General features: G+C 41.0%; 1 protein-coding gene across 7 annotated transcripts in view; it reads right to left on the bottom strand.

The window, feature by feature from the left end:
- The window catches only part of LOC124722841 (nuclear factor 1 X-type), a 585762-nt gene that overhangs the window by 532329 nt on the left and 35819 nt on the right, over nt 1-17614 (bottom strand). The gene's annotated exons all lie outside the window — the stretch shown is intronic.

Here is a 17614-nt window from a genome sequence, read left to right as displayed (position 1 = left end):
CCTTTTATATCCTACCAAATCAGGCAACTACACGAGCAACACTAATGCTCTCTGGTGACTGTTCTACTTGTCACAGAGATTTGCAACTCTAATCATTTGCATAACCACCGATGCGACGTATGCGTACGAAGTTACATTAACATCATGTCTTCTGGGTGCTTCACCTTTTCTGTCAGATAGTGTCTAATATGAGCGAACGGGTGAACGTTTACACTTTTCCGCAAAGCGAGACTTCATCGTGTATGGCGAAAACCAGGACAAGAGGATGAAAAATGTAGGAAGGAAGAAATGAAGGTTAATGAACACCATTAGTGTTTTACGTACAGTAAATTACGAGGTCATTAGAGACAACTCGGACGAGTCAGGCTCTTTTGTATGTACAGAAATGGCTTTACACCGTATTAGGTGGATGTTCATGTTATCGTGTGCAGACTGCGCGCGTCGTACATGTCTCATCCACGAGATGGTCTACGATGGAGATATTATGAGGAAATTCGTACTGGTTGATGATGGTTATGGGCAGCTCCTAGGACTACGTGCGTGAACAGAGCTGTGGACAGCGTCCGTCTTTTCAGTGTCTCGTTCAAGATATCCGCTTCCACGATCAGACATTTGAGAACTCTGACTAGTGCAAGCCTACCGGTCACTAAGCAGGCATAAAACTTTCATGGCCGCAGATGTGACACTTATTAAAATATTTCTGGCTCTTATGCCGTTCTCGAATGAATTTCTTAGAGAATACCAACGTTTCATCCCGGTCTGCGGAGGATATCATCAAGGGGCTCTCCTTCAATATGTTCTTTGCAGATCGGGACGAAACGTTTGATTTCTCCTAGAAATTTGTTCGAGCTTGGCGTAAGAGCCAGGAATGTTTTAACAAGTATAAACAGACAGTGCCACACCCGACACGTGTGTGCGCTTCTTGCTTTCGGGCTGTGGGGCTATTCCCGCACCAGACGTCTCAAAAGCTTCTAAGCATGTCAGCTGGATACAACACTACAGCCTGAACTACCAACATTGCCCCACTTTGCACTCAAGCAATGAGACGGCTGATGTTTGCCGCTTGAACTTCGCTATTAGTGTTGCGCATGCGTTCAGGGCAATTTCCAGTTTCCGATGCATCCACCCCTCTGACAGGTGGCATCTCGAGTCGCGACTATACTAAGCTCACCAGATAAAAAGTCAGGCACCCCTAGAGATATCAGTACAAGCATCATATAATACCTTGTAATTACGCCCCTGGACTTGACAACCACCGAGCAAGGTTGCGCAGTGGTTAACATACTGGACTCGCATTCGGCGGACGGCGGTTCAAACTCTCGTCCGGGCACCCTGATTTAGGTTTTCCATGATTTCCCTAAGTCGCTTCAGGCAAATGCCGGGATGGTTCATTTGAAAGGGCACGGCCAGCTTCCTTCCCCATCCTTCCCAAATCCGATGGGACCGATGACCTCCCTGTTTGGTTCCCTCCTCCAATTCAACCAACCAACCAACCAACCAACCAATTTAACAACCACCTGGATTTGATTAGGAAGTGAGTCCTAATGGTTTTGCAGGCATGTCGCATCCAGGTTAGATCACTCACTGAGGATTTGATCGCACAGTTTCAAGTTGCGACGATGCTGATGACGGCGTTTTACCTGCTGTTCCAATATGTCCCACAGATTTTGTATAGGATTCAAGACAGGTGACTTTGCAGGCCAGTCAAGATGTAGGGGGAGTGCTTAGGAAACCGGTCACATATTCTTCCAGCCCGATGAAGTTTGCTGTTACTGTTTTTATGTGGCTGTGTGAGCAATGGCCTCTTGCGAGGTGCCCGGCTCCAAATGTTCACTGCACGCAGTTCCAGTCGCAATATTCTCTCGCTAACAGGTTGAGATGGGCCTTCTTCATTCTCCGCCTGCAGCAACCCCTGTCGGCTTTGAAAGCAATTTTGATTCACAAGCTTTGAAACGCGTTCCGGTCCCTCTCCGTCAGGATCTTTTGACGACCACAATTTTGACGTCGTGGTTCGTGCCAAGTGTGTTACACCACTACTTGTAGGCACGTTGAACAGTCTGCCGCGAAACGCCAGTAAATCTGCAACTTCAGATACACGATTTGCCCGATTTTGCCACTCTGTCACGCCCTTACATTTAGGCCTACCCATGTTTATGCACAATGTACTCTGGAAACATACATGTCTTACTAATCACTACCGAATTATGCACAAGTAGAGGACGGGCGTACGCGGTTGAGCACGTGAATGGATCGCTGCCCCATATATAAAGGCTTAACCCTAGCAATATCAAGGCATTTTCCATAACGCGCATTACCAAGGGGACTACCCAAAAAAAAAAAAAAAAAAAAACAAAATTCTTTAATAGTTTTTGAATTATATTAACAACATACTTTCTAAAGTGGAACTGACGTGTAAGTGTGGTCCAAAACCTGAAAATAACTTTTAGCACACTCTTAGCAGTATCAACGCATTTTAAATAACGTGTAGTACCGTTTTTAGAGAGAAACTGATGTTTTTAAAATTTTATACATTGCTGGAGCAGCAACTGTAGAATAAAATCTTCTTGTAGAAATAATAAACAGCCAATTAGTTGCAAAATGGAAGGTTTATTTAAACCTATTTACAGTGGTTTCAGCGTTTATAAAAACGTCTTCTGTCTTCAGAAGGAAATATTGACAATTGTGTTACATGTTGTGGCAGAGGTACGTTAAAATATTGCCGAAAGGCGTCAGTCAAAATTATTTCTACAAGAAGTTATTGATATGTAAGCAAGCCCCTGAACCTCGAAATAGCAGTAAAGTGACATCTGTTACCGAGACTTAAAGTTTTGGTTTAAGTTTAACTAAAAAATATAAATCGTATGTGGAATCTGGTAGAAAATTCATTAAAACCAATATTTTTTTTAAAAAAATTATAATATAAAGTAACTGAGTAGATTACAATCTTTTCAAAAGGTGGGCATAAAGTACCCCTCTCCTCTTCTGGTATTGGGAGGATTAACGATTCCTCTCTGCGTGCGCACTGGGATGACTATTTTTGTGTCTGGTGAGCTTAGATGGGTGCAAGTGCACCAACCAGGAGGATGAGCACAGGCAGTTCCTTCAGAAATAACGGACAGCCACGAAGGCTGTCGCCAACAAGGCGAGTACCTGAAATTTTCTGACAAGGGAACCTCCCCATCGCACCCCCCTCAGATTTCGTTATAAGTTGGCACAGTGGATAGGCCTTGAAAAACTGAACACAGATCAATCGAGAAAACAGGAAGAAGTTGAGTGGAACTATGAAAAAATAAGCAAAATATACAAACTGAGTAGTCCATGCGAAGACAGGCAACATCAAGGATAATCTGAGCTCAGGAGCGCCGTGGTCCCGTGGTTAGCGTGAGCAGCTGCGGAACGAGAGGTCCTTGGTTCAAGTCTCCCCTCGAGCGAAAAGTTTTTCTTTATTTTCGCAAAGTTATGATCTGTCCACTCGTTCATTGACGTCTCTGTTCACTGTAATAAGTTTAGTGTCTGTGTTTTGCGACCGCACCGCAAAACTGTGCGACTAGTAGACGAAAGGACCTGCCTCTCCAATGGGAACCGAAAATATTTGATCGCAAGGTCATAGGTCAACCGATTCCTCCACAGGAAAAATGGCTCTGAGCACTATGGGACTTAACATCTATGGTCATCAGTCCCCTAGAACTTAGAACTACTTAAACCTAACTAACCTAAGGACATCACACAACACCCAGTCATCACGAGGCAGAGAAAATCCCTGACCCTCCACAGGAAAACACGTCTGATATATTCTATACGACACTGGTGACGGCATGTGCGTCACATGACAGGAATATGTTGTCGACCCACCTAACTTGTACACTTGGCGAATGGGTAAAAAGATTCTTCTACGTTGCCCAATTTAGGTTTTCTTGCGGATGTGATAATTACTCCCAAAAAAGTGATGGAAACATAAGAGTTTGTCACATAAACTGCAACAAATGAATCCAACAGTTTCACAGTCGCACACTTTCCCCTGTCCTCTGTCAAAACATATGTTTTTAACGTTTTCAAATTTTTCAGTGTGTAGACCGTCAAATCCTGCATATGTCCAAGCCAATCTGAACATGTCCCGGAATTTTGGAAAGCGAAGTTGATTATGTGTGAGTGCCTGAACTTTGATAATTGTCTGAAAATAAAAATTAAAATTTTCGATGAAGGAAGACTTGAACCAAAGACCTCTCGTGCCGCAGCTGCTCACGCTAACCACGGTACCACGGCGCTCCTGAGTTCAGTCTACCCTTGATGTTGCTTATCTTGCCCATGGACTACTCAGTTTGTATATTTTGCTTATTTTTTCATAGTTCCACACAACTTCTTCCTGTTTTCTCGATTGATCTGTGTCCAGTTTTTCAAGGCCTATCCACTGTGCCAACTTATAACGAAATCTGAGGGGGGTGCGATGGGGAGGTTCCCTTGTCAGAAAATTTCAGGTACTCGCCTTGTTGGCGACAGCCTTCGTGGCTGTCCGTTATTTCTGAAGGAACTGCCTGTGCTCATCCTCCTGGTTGGTGCACTTGCACCCATCTAAGCTCACCAGACACAAAAATAGTCATCCCAGTGCGCACGCAGAGATGAATCGTTAATCCTCCCAATACCAGAAGAGGAGAGGGGTACTTTATGCCCACCTTTTGAAAAGATTGTAATCTACTCAGTTACTTTATATTATAATTTTTTTTAAAAAAATATTGGTTTTAATGAATTTTCTACCAGATTCCACATACGATTTAAATTTTTTAGTTAAACTTAAACCAAAACTTTAAGTCTCGGTAACAGATGTCACTTTACTGCTATTTCGAGGTTCAGGGGCTTGCTTACATATCAATAACTTCTTGTAGAAGGGGAGGTTCCCTTGTGAGCTACGTCTCATTTTGGTACACACGTTTAGAAATTGTGTGGCGGGCTGCCTACGAAGTGGCCCTAGCAGAGCGACTGCGGTGCCTCAAGGCAGTGGCCGGCTCTGCAAGGCAATGCCGGCGAGGTGGAAGCGTGCGGCGACGCGGTCGGCAAGTATCACGTCCCGTCGGCTGCGGCTGCGGTCGGAACAGGGATCCCGGAGGCGACCGAAAATTTCGTTTTCGCCCGATTAACAAATAGTGGAAGCGGGGTAATAAAGCGAGCGAGCGGCGGGAAGGCGGGTCAGCGGTACCTGCAGTGTCCGGGGCGGACGGCGGGAGATGAATGCCGGCCGAGCAGCAGAAGGGCTGGGCCCGCTCTTGGCCGGACATTGGAAGGGAGGCGCCCAGCGCTCACTTTACGACGTCCCAGCTGATTGTTCAGCGCCCCCCCCCCCCCCCTCCCAGCCGCGCGCCGACGCCGACGCCGGCGGCGCCGCTGTCGAAATATTGGCAGTGCGTGGTGCGGCACTAGGCTCACTACTGTAGCGCGCTGTTCCAGCGTGCACCAAAAATTTACGCCACAGTGGCCCCGCCAGCGCCACTACTCGAACACCGATAAATCAGCCGCGCGCGGGGATGGGCCGCCGGCTTTAAAATAAAACTCGCTAAGCAGCGCTCGCCCCTTCCTTTCCTCTCCCATACTCACACATTTATTCCTGCGATTTGCATTATCCTCGCAGCGAGCGTGTCAACGCCATTTCGCTTCTTATGACTTATCGTACCACTTACTGTTTCTGCTATTACTTTCTCTCCCTGGAACCCCCTCTCTCTCTTTCTCTACCCCCGCTCTTCTGTGGACTGTTAATTAAAATTCTAGTGTGTTTCTAAGTAGGGAATACGCGTGCCTGAATCTTCCGCTCTGGAAACTCTGGCCTCCTTCCAGTCTGCAGAAGGCAGTTGCGGGGAAGGGTGAAAGAGTTCTTTTGTAAAGGCGTAAGATTCGGCACGATTTATTGGGGGGAAGGAAATGGTGCAGGCGCGGCCAGAACTACAGCCATAAGTCAGTATTGCAATACTTCAGTGGAGCAGAAATCACTGTATTTTCCTAAGACCTGACTGGAAGGAGAATGCCTTTGCTGTGGGTAGAATAGCTATCAGGTAATGATGACGACAGCTTCTCTCTCGTATCGTGGTGTTTAGATTAGGTCTGCCTGAGCAGTATGGAGCTAACCGTGGACACGGTCGTGGATACTGAGGAAAGGTTTTCAACTTACGACGCTACGCAAAGAGGCATATTTTGCAATACGGGTAACGGCAACAACGGTTTTATTAAATGCAACGTTGAAGATTGTGTATAGCGACCACCATTATTCAGTAAGAAACTTTTCGCGAAAATAGTCGAGTAATGTAACAAATCTGAAAGAAAAGCTGGTAGCATAGCACATACTCATACCTACAGATACGTAAATATTGGCAGTAGGGCAGACGTTACCAAGCGTTATTCGCCGCATTGCTGTTTTAAAGCGAATGACGTTAATGTAATGTTTTAGTTAAGTGTAGATAAAAATTAGGAGTATTAACAACACAGAAAATATTTGCTCTTAGCTTACTGACACTCAAAATGATGTCTCGATATCCTTAACACTTTATAAAATTTAAGGTTGGTTAAAGTAACATGAGATGTCCTGTTCATGAGTCTATATCGAAGTATGAGATTCTCGAATGGTCTATACTGAACTAACTCTTGCAGCTTACAACTGGGTGTCACTTGACAATAGATTTCATGCCAACGATTTATTTTAGTTATATTTACTTTAGTTAATCCTTTACGAGTGTCTTTATGTGCCGTAACACAGAGAGAATAATATCTCCACAAAATTTCAATAGCCTTGTATTCCGGAAGAATGAGACCACATACCAGGACGAAACTGAGTTCTGTAATTTCCCTAAATAATTATCAGGCGAATGCCCGAATGATTCTTGACGAAAACAAAGTCGAATTCCTGTCTTTAAGTTTCCCCAAAAGAGCCAGCACTCCGTCTCCTACAGACAAGACGTGGGACTTTAACCTCCCACGTTTCTTAATAGTATCAATTTTGACATAGCGTTATGGATTTTCTATAATTTATTTTTTTGGACGACAATAACATCAGTGGCTTAGAGATAGATCAGTTGAACGAGGAAATGTAAGGGATCAGACATGCTTAATTTATGATCTTGTTTTCAAGAAACAATCACATTATTCGCCTTCTTACTATTCATAAAATGTGCAGTGACTTTAGTAACAATGAGAGGACGGTGATATGAATCCAGCCAGACCATCAGAGTCCAGTGCTTGACTAACACCCCACTTTGATTGGCCGTTTGCCTGACAAGTGCTATCAGTATCTGTCAATGATGGGTTCATAACTGTGAAATTTGTGAGGCTGTATCATTAAGTACTCTTCAGTTTTTCAAAATTTTCTTGCGTTGCACGTTATAATTCTGATATACAGATATGTGGTAAGTCACCGTGGACGTCCAATATGTGAACATATCGGCTAGTTCTCTATCATGAATTTCTACTATAATGAAAGAAAAATATTCGTTAATTTTAGTTCCGTTTCGACATAAACTGTGACATTTTGGTGGTAAGTCTATGTGTCGAATGATTGTAGCACAGTTGAAGAAACTATCCCAGTCATCACCCAAGGCTGCACAGAAAGCATACCTCAGTATTACAAGATTTACATTTCAGAACTACTGCTAGCAAAGATGAGTCCATTTTTTTATTCACTGTGCCACTCTCTAGGTTATTTGTTTGCTATGAGTCATTCCGTGTCAAGCTGTTTACAGGCACTTCGATAGGACTAAATTGAAACTGCTGTGAACTCACTATCCGCACTGGACGACGTTTAACTACACAAAAATTCCAGATGAGTTTGTGCTGACCCTTCGCGAGATCAGAAAATATCGCACCAGAAAGTGATGTTTGAAACCGACTGTCTTTATAACCGACTTTCTTTATAAAATGACACTACAGTTTTGTTTGTTATATCATAGCATTCCAACATTGATTCATTACGTGCAATAATTTGATGTAACAGCAATTTTACATGAGGTTAACATTCACGCATCTTAACCGGACGGCGTTCAGTCGCCAACAGCCACGACATGCAAGCTCGAAACCACGATATTCCAATGACCGATCGACACATTTGTTACTGTACTGAGTAATCAGATACAATTAGTAATAATTAATAACAGTGCAACACCAAATGCTGATTACAATAAAATTACTTTTAATTAGTCCCTATTTATAGATATCTTCGGATTATTGGTTTCAGTTCTTGATTTTTTTTAAATTGTTGTTTTACTTGCATTTTGACATGAAATGACTTTAACATTCGGTATCGAATAGATATCTTTTATTACGTTAAACAGCTATAGGTTTGTTTCAGTTTTCAGAATATGCATTACTGTAATGTATTAAACCTTAAGTGCATTTATTTCACTTTAGCCGTAATGACCGAGAGGGCATAGGCTGACAGGATGGTGACGCTCAGCACAATCGTTGGAGAAGAAGAGAAAATGATGTCATTGATTTGCTGAAATAGACCATCCTTAGACATATTTTATATGGTGGCTAACGCGTGGGTTAATATCAGTGTTAATAACCTTTAGAGAACTTTAAAAAACTAATTCCTACTGCTTTCCCACAGAAGAAGCCGAAATTAGCATCAAGTGACTGATGATGATCTCTTACACGTTTTTGGAGACATTAATGAATGCTCAGATGTTGAAACCTTAGACGACTGTCGGTAGCTAAAAGACAATGGTACAGTGACAGCGTTGTTGCAAGGAGCGCGAGTATGCAGATTGAGCAGACCGGTGAAGTGAACGTACCACAACAGTACCACAACAGTAGCACACGATACACGCTGTAGCTGACCACACTTTATGCGTCATTCCGAAACAACTGCAAGAGAACTTTTAATCACCATGAATCTACTGCTTTCACACATCACTCTCGTTTGAAACAGGGCAGAGGATACCGATGCTTTGTTAAAAAATTTACAAGAAAGATACAGTTATTGCTTTTCAGTGCAATATAAAGAACGTTGTTACTCTATGTGATATAAAATCAGAATAAACTATAAGTTTTAATCACTATCCTTTTTATCTCTACCAAAATTCACTCGATTTTAGTGCTTTTCGATTTCTCAGATCACTTCGGGTTACACATTGTGTTATAGGGAACAGAAGCACACTAATGTTACAACAGTAACCACCAACTGAAAGGTTCGTCCAAAATGTTTTTGCTTATTTAAGGCAGATGTAACTGAAGACTTTTGAATACTCACTTCGAACGCATTCCGGCAGATACTTCTCAGTTTTGATACAATTAATGACCAAAACTGAGGTGGCAGCGATCAAACTGCAGCATATTCCTTGGAAACGCTGCTCATTTAGATTTGAGTTCCACAGGGTAGGAACATAAGTTCCTCGAACAGTGAAATACAAGAAATAGAAGGTATTAAGTTCTTATGACAACAGACAGGTCACCAGCTTTATCGGGAAACTCTCTGCCTAGAATGGCTATAGGCCATTTAAAATTGAAACTAGTTTACTCCGTATATTTCTGTTTACTAATGAGTTATGAAATCATTTACTGAGGAAATTCAAGTAACAGGAATAGTATTTTTTCAGGATACAGACGCGTGTTATAAAGATTACATCTGGTGTTAATTGAAGAACATCCTGCAAATATCTCTTCATAAAGCTGCGTATTTTGTCAACTACCTCACAATACAAATACTCATTACTGTCCTTTGACACTATCAACAATTCCGTTTTCACAAAAAAGATGAAAAGCCTCAGTATAATACTATTAGCAACAAAAACCTCTGCAAAGACGTTAGGGGGTTAACATACGAACAGAAACGAGTCAGACAATTTGGTACAAAATGTATTGAACAACCTACTCATTAAATATTATATAGATAGTGTGACGGAGTTTGACTGAGTTACAGAAATTTTTATTGGCCAACTCCTTCAACTACATTAAAGAGTATTTTCATAGAAACTCTTAATGTTTTAACTGATTGTATAATTAAAATTAGCACTGTAATTCAGTAATGTAATATCATTTCACTCTTTTGCACTTAAATTAAGCTGTACGTATTTGACTCCTTTCCTCGTCCCATAGACCGCTCTCCGTATGACGCGTGGAATACGATTAAAAGTAAGGTGATGTAGTGACAGAATAGAATGGTTATACACCGAGTGACTTGGACGCACCAGCTAGGAATGATGGGTCTCATGGTAACATTCGGCTATATACCGAAAATGACCTTTAAAAGCCCGTTGTCCTCTCTCACTATGCAAACGAGATATATCCACTCGCATAAGCAGGTATGATCGGTGTAAAATTGCGTAACGGAACATAATTTTGGCAGTGTTTTCACATTTCAAAATTTTTGGGTGAAAACTACAAAAACTGTGGTAGAGCAACTAAGAATGGAAAAAAATGACTGAAGGCGACCTAGGCCTTGCGTGTAGCCTGCATTTGGGCACACGCACCAGTTTTTATTGCGAGCGACCTTTCGCGCTGATAGTGCCGGCATCCTTCAGAGGGTCGCCCCGGCAGAGCACGCGTCCAGGCCAACACTGCCAGACGAGCGCGTGCGAGGGTCATTACATCAGCTGCCGAGGATTTATGTGCCACTGCCAGGCTGATAGCATACCCGCCCGAACGAGTATGAAGCGCGCATTTGCGTTCCATAGTTTGTTCCATCGTAAAACGAGAAGGAAAGCCATTACCACACTACATAGACGTAGTGTTCAAAACACGTCGTTATGGCGCTCCGACTTTCACTACCTACTCCTTCAGCAGTAACGTCGCCACTGTTGGGAGAGATGACGCCTGATGAAAACGCCGTATTATGTAGCTTTTCCTTAGGATCAAATAATGTTACGATATATTCAAACAGTCCAAACTATTCTAATCCCTGGCCAATCTTTACATAATTTTCGGAAATATGCCATTGATATTTTCGTAACCTTAGACTGTTAAAATGGTGAAATTCCATCCGAGAAATCTTTGGTTTCAGTATTGCCGTCCATTCCCTAAATAATTTCATGCGAATGTCATGATGATGTCCTCAGCAGAACAGGTTTCAATCTTTGCCTCAGTCTTGTGCAACAGATTTAATATTCAGTCTATTAAAACCATAGTGTAAACTGAAGTTGTCCCACTGTATTATTCATCATTAAGTGTTGACAAATTTATCAAGGTTCTCTGAACTTCGAGTTCAAGAACAAATAATCAAAAGTAAACGCTTCTTCATATAGACTATTAGCTACAAATAAGGTAGAATTTACGAACTGCAATCTATTTCATTTCTGTCCATGTGTTCGCTGGTTTAATGCTTACACATGAAACTTTCGTTTGTTAAAGACTGCTGTAATGCAATTATTAAAAGCAGTCGTCTCATATGCACGTATCACGGGTCGCAGGTTTCAGCCCACACTTCTCCAACGTCCTCTCTTTGTTTTTCGGTATTGCTAAATTCAAAATAAAATAAAATAGCATCAGTTTATTCCAACCGAAATTTTGAAAATTTGCACCCGATTGACCTTAACAAGATGAAAAAATCAAAGTGTTTCAAGTCGATTTTTTAAATTTATTTTTTATGACCAAATTCGACTAAATCACCACGTGATGTGGTGGTGTCGTACATTAGATACCAGTCAGCCGAGCAGTATTGACAACCTGCCTCAACATGTTTCAATTTTTTTTTTCATTTTTAGTCGCTTCAGATCCAATTGACGTAAAAACGTGATTGTTCTAATAGTTACAAATAAATTTCAGGTAAAAATTACTTCTGAAATGTTTTGAGTTTACTAAGGTACCGAATTCAGCAAGGTACCACATTAAAGCGTTTCTTTATTCTCTCTAAACTTTCTCGTTATCTACGATTATTGTGAAAGCTGTATGTTACGGAGAATCGTGGCACAACAACCACCCACTGTATTATAACGAATTCAGTAAGACATGAAACGCATTTTATATATTATGAAATACTTCTACACATTACGCACAAATTAAATATTGTGGCTTAAGCAGGCATTAAAGACACTGTTTTCGAGCATAAAGTGTCATTTCTGAATCGAACTCCTTGGTCGATTTTGCTAAATGCCTATAACGTAGAAGGTTTTGTCCCATAGGTGGAGGGCTCGGATCCTCATACGGGGAGAAAATTTCATAGTAAAAAGTTGTCATTTATGGGTAGGGTAGTTGGCGAAACACAGCTCTAAATCGCCACCATCTTGCAGGAAATTAAAAATTTCAAAAAAATTGCTCATGCTGTGACGGGACTGTGCATTGTTCGTGATGATCCGACCACTGCAACTGGACCTTAAACCTAGTGTTCCTATTGGTACTCTTAGAAGGTAGGCAGGAAAATTAGGCTTTAACACCCTATTGACGACGATGTGATTAGAGACAGAGGGAAGCGCAAATTGGACAAGGATGGGTCAACGTTTTAAAATGATTACCTCGGAATTTGTCTCAAACTATTTTTGAGAAACAACATGAAATTAAATCTGCATTGCAGGACTGTTATATGAAACCTGCTCCTCCAGAATGCGACCCTAATGCATTAACCACTTCGTTTGGCTAGGTGCACCTCCTGATATACGAGCTATTTTGCGTCACCCAGTTGAAGCTTCCAATTTCCATGCCATTCCATGAAAACGCAACACTTGGCTTCCTGAACAGTCGCTAGTTTCCCATACTTGGTAATCATATATATTTGATACACCATTCGCGAAATGTCAGAGTCAAGTGGTGGCTAACTCCCGCTAGAACACTTCTATAAGCGAACTGTGCTTGCTTCTGCCTTGCCACTATGTTCAGTATTTCATAACGTAGATGAGTTTACATACTTAATCATTTTATGATAACAAATACCTCCTTATAGCTCAGAAATTAATTGATATTCCCGTCGGTTTACCTCGAGACCAGAATCATTAAAGTATTAGCTTGCTATTTACAGCAATTTACCAAGGTTTGATTGTGAAAGTGGGATATATTTCAAAACGAAGCTAGTATGATTGCAGGGTGAGTGCATATTTTGCAAGAAGGCGTAGTCTCCGCAATATACCACTTCAGGAAACAATGCTCATTACAGAGAATATTATAGCAGAGCAGCATTAGCAAATGATTATAGCATTATAACGTTTTAAAATATCTGCCACTACTAGAATTCTCTTTGACGCTGGTCGTGAAATTAGAGCTTACGAACTTATCTAGTTTATTTTCCATAGGGTTACTTTCTAGTTATATCGCGTTGTATATAATTACAGTTAAGTAAGGATGTGGGAGAAGAATGTATTTATTTGCATTTAGCACAATTGAGTAGGTGGCATGCAAGGCGATCCTGAAACTGCAATACGTGGAATACTGCTCAATCTGCATAATTACAACAGACATAAAATTAATGGCACAGCAGTAACAAAGAAATACGGCATGAATCAGTGAGCTGCTACAAAGGAGTCATAAATTTTGTTTGACGATACACTGAAATTACAGACTACGCTCCTCTGTTGCATGATCTGAAGAGCCATTGTAAAATTACAGTTTGCGTTCATCAGTGATTTTAGGGACACGTGAAGTCTTGAAAAACTGCACAGAAAAAATATGAATGCTGCTAAACCCAAGAGGGTATATACACATATTCAAGATTTCTGTACTTACACACTGCGGATTACTCTGAAATGACGGCAAAGGATACCTTTTATTGTACTACGAACTAAGTTTTGGTGCTCTGAATTATGGATAAAAGATCAGAGTTTCTAAGTAATTGAGGGTGGCTGTCGTGTTTATTTGAGTTTCTTATGCACAGTATTAGATGAGGTGCTAATCATATATATCACTCATGCCCTCAGTGATTTTAAAAGTTTTGCGATAAACATTCAGCGAGGTCATTGTTTACAAGAAGAGGAATTTACAAATATATTGACTGCGGGCTGTGTAGTTACAAGCTACGACTCTAAAGTGAATAAACATTTCTGAGTTTTGATAGCGTACTATTAGAAAGAATAACGACAATTTTAGATCAAAACAAAGAAACCAAGACTTACTTATTATGAACAGGGGAAGAAAGTATACAGAAGAGGATACCAAAGGAGATGAATGAAATAATAATTTCAGACAAATCCAAGAGGAGACACGGTTTTATCATTTTGAAAGGTGAAGCATGGTAGATAGAGAATGAAAAGGCGTATCATATAACAGTTTGCAATATGCTGAAAACTATTACTTGACTTATTCTTTTGAGTGTTTCAGATTCTATCATAATCCAACTATAGTGGAAAGATGTGTTCCCCTCCATTTGATAAGGCTATAGGATTTACATCACGATTCGATTCGACTTGATAAATAAACAGAGACATAGGGAATGCTGATCCCGTTTAATCTGTGTTTAAAGGCAAGCGAAAGTCTGTCCAGAAGAGAGGCTGACGATAATGATAGATGTTGGTAATTTATAATGAAGTGAGTGATCGAAACCCGATAGAGCGAGAGATACTATATAGCTAAAAATAATATGTAATGGCCGAATGATAAAAGCAACGAGAGCAAGTGTAAAGAGGAGTACATATGGCACACGTACTACGTTTTCCGAGGACCGACCACAATATGGAAATATAGATAGTTATTGAAACTTAAGTTTATTATTTTATACAAGAAGGCATCATGTCTTGGAGAAACCAGTGACTAGTCCTCAGTTTTAACAAAGTACTTAGTCACTGTCAGGACAACAATGTATTGTGAATAAATTCTCTGTTAAAACTGAAGTTTAGAATGACGCGAAGAAAAGGCCTAGCTAAAATCTACGTAATGCAGGGTAATTTGGAATGAGTTATAAGTGCGCATTGCTGATGTAATGGAGATTAAGAATTAAATAGCGTTCAATAGCAACTGCAGGAGCCAGGGCGATGCCACAGAACCTACATCGTTATGGCACAAGGCGTGCCAAGAGCTGTTTAACAGTCTGTGAGAATGTTTTCTCAAATGAGAAACAGTACAATATGGTTTTAATTTCAATTTGGAAAATTTAGTCTTTGTCATTCATGACCTCAGACGTATTTATGAAATGATGAGAACGCAGAATAAAGAAAGAGTGAAAAAAATAAACAATCTGCCACGACGAGACTATTAGACACGTTGCGCAAACTGGGCCTGGATAGGGATGGGTTAGGGTTTGGAAAGTGGATTTTTAAAAGAAACCATAACAGAAAAGGCCTGAAGCAATTATGGCAAAGCACAAAAGATACGGGGACAGGAAGATGATCTGAACCGCTCTCTTCACGAATGCGGGTCGAGTGCCGTAACCACTGCACTACCTCGCTCTGTTTTAATATACGAATGCTGGCAATACAGAGAGAATCAGATATTCAGGAGTGAGACTGTCGCTTGTTGTAACACTATTGTCACGGTAATCCGAGAGAGAGAGAGAGAGAGAGAGAGAGAGAGAGAGAGAGAGAGAGAGACAGACAGACGGCGAGACGACGGGAGAGAGAGAGAGAGAGAGAGAGACTGACAGCTGAGCCGTAAGGCCAGAACAGGCATTGTACCCTAATGAACCGGTGTGGAACTGTCCGCCCACAAGATAGAAACAACGATTTACATTACTCAGATGTGGTCACAAACTCTGCTTATGAAGCAGAACATAAATGAACTGAAAAGAAATCTCTTGCAGATCCTTACTAGACAGCTGAAGTACCACGGAACTACGATGCAGAAGCTGTCCAGATCTATCACGTGCCCTAAATCTGTTCATAAAACGAATGGAAAATGTATGGCAGCGTTCACAACACCTTTTAAAACCAATTCTTGGTCAATAAACTGCTCGTTAGTTGTTACAAACTACGTCGGTTAGTTGTTACAAGAAAGTCATACATGAATTCGGGTAGAGTTCCTAGTGCTGCTGTGGATAACGTCTGGAACTAGAAAAGGTTCGGTCGATGACTTTTGACACGACATATCGAACTCCTCAGCGTTGTAGCAACAGTATTTTACCTATGTGTACTTCAGGGCTGTATAGCGACTGATTAACAGAACACGCAGTGACGCAACGTTTTTGGCAGGCGCACAGAGCTTCTAAGTTGAATTGCTGCTTTATTTAAAAAATGTGTTAGTTCTGAAAATTGTTTCGGGATCAAATGCGCAATACTCTGCAGTCCATCTCTTCGTGGAGATAGAAGAAACGCAACAGCATAACTCAGCATCTTGCTCTTATTGATATAATGTATCATCACTCTTTAGAGAGTAAAATTACATTGGTACACACGATATAATAATGAGACCATTCTCGAAGAATTTTTTTATTTTTTAATTTGAAAATTTTGTGCGGGTATAATATGGCTCTGAGCACTATGGGACTTGACATCGGAGGTCATCAGTCCCCTACAACATAGAACTACTTAAACTTAACTAACGTAAGGACATCACACACATCCCTGCCCAAGGCAGGATTTTGCCAGCCGGAGTGGCCGAGCGTTTCTAGGCGCTACAGTCTGGAACCGCGCGACTGCTACGGTCGCAAGTTCGAATCCTGCCTCGGGCATGGATGTGTGTGATGTCCTTAGGTTAGTTAGGTTTAAGTAGTTCTAAGTTCTAGGGGACTGATGACCTCAGCACTTAAGTCCCATAGTGCTCAGAGCTATTTGAACCATTTTGAACCAAGGCAGGATTCGAACCTGCGACCGTAGCAGTCGCGCGGTTCCGGACTGAAGTGCCTAGAACCGCTCGGTGACCGCGGCCGGCTACGAGTAAAATACTCTGCGGTTTCCAGCTAATGTCAGCATTTTCAAAGGGAAACTATATATGAATATTTTGTATAATATTCCACGGTTTCCTATTATAACACGAAGACCCAGGTAAAATACAGCCCTCAGTGTTCTATATTAAAGAAAAGTAGGCAAAACATTGACTTCGATGTCGTCAAAGGCGCAACAGATGCAAAAGTTATTTATTGAAACCATGCAAATTCAAATGAAATGACTGAGCTACGATTTGAACCCTTGTCTCCCTAACTCGAGACCACTGTCTGACGCACTTGAGTTACTCTACTAAGTTTTTCTATAATTAAAATATGATAACAATCCGTGTTTTTGTTCATTAATTTAAAATCAAATTAAGTTAATTACAGGATTAGACACATTGTGTGAACATGATCATTGATACACGTCTCTGGCGCAAAAGGCATTTATGCGAAAATTTAGTCTAAAGAAAAACTGTTCCAACCAGAAGACTACATTCTTTTTAAGAATACCATAACACACGTGAAGTATTTCACACCATACTTCATTTGTTTTGAAAATTTATAGTGTAGGTTAAGCGATGTTCCATTTGATAACAATGGAGCATTTTAGCTATGCAGAAACAGAAAAAAAGCATGAACAATCTCACCTCATTTCCAATACTATATTAAAAGATCAAAAAATTTATAGTTGCCTTTAGTCCATGGAGCCAGCGAGTTGGTGTAGTATTTAAGGCTCATGAGTACAGGGATTCAGAATACCGACTACCCAGAACCGGAAAGAAGGTTAGGGTTTACCGTCTCGTCGTCGTACACATCAATAGAGCAGAAGCACAGGCTCGGATTACGGAAGGATGGAACAGGAAATCCTTTTCATAGGAACCATCCAAGTATTGAAGCGATTTAAGGAAAAAATCGGCTGTCCAC

Source organism: Schistocerca piceifrons, chromosome X (genome assembly GCF_021461385.2).
Source record: "Schistocerca piceifrons isolate TAMUIC-IGC-003096 chromosome X, iqSchPice1.1, whole genome shotgun sequence".
Classification (NCBI taxonomy): domain Eukaryota; kingdom Metazoa; phylum Arthropoda; class Insecta; order Orthoptera; family Acrididae; genus Schistocerca; species Schistocerca piceifrons.
This window is presented reverse-complemented; position numbering and strand designations above follow the sequence as displayed.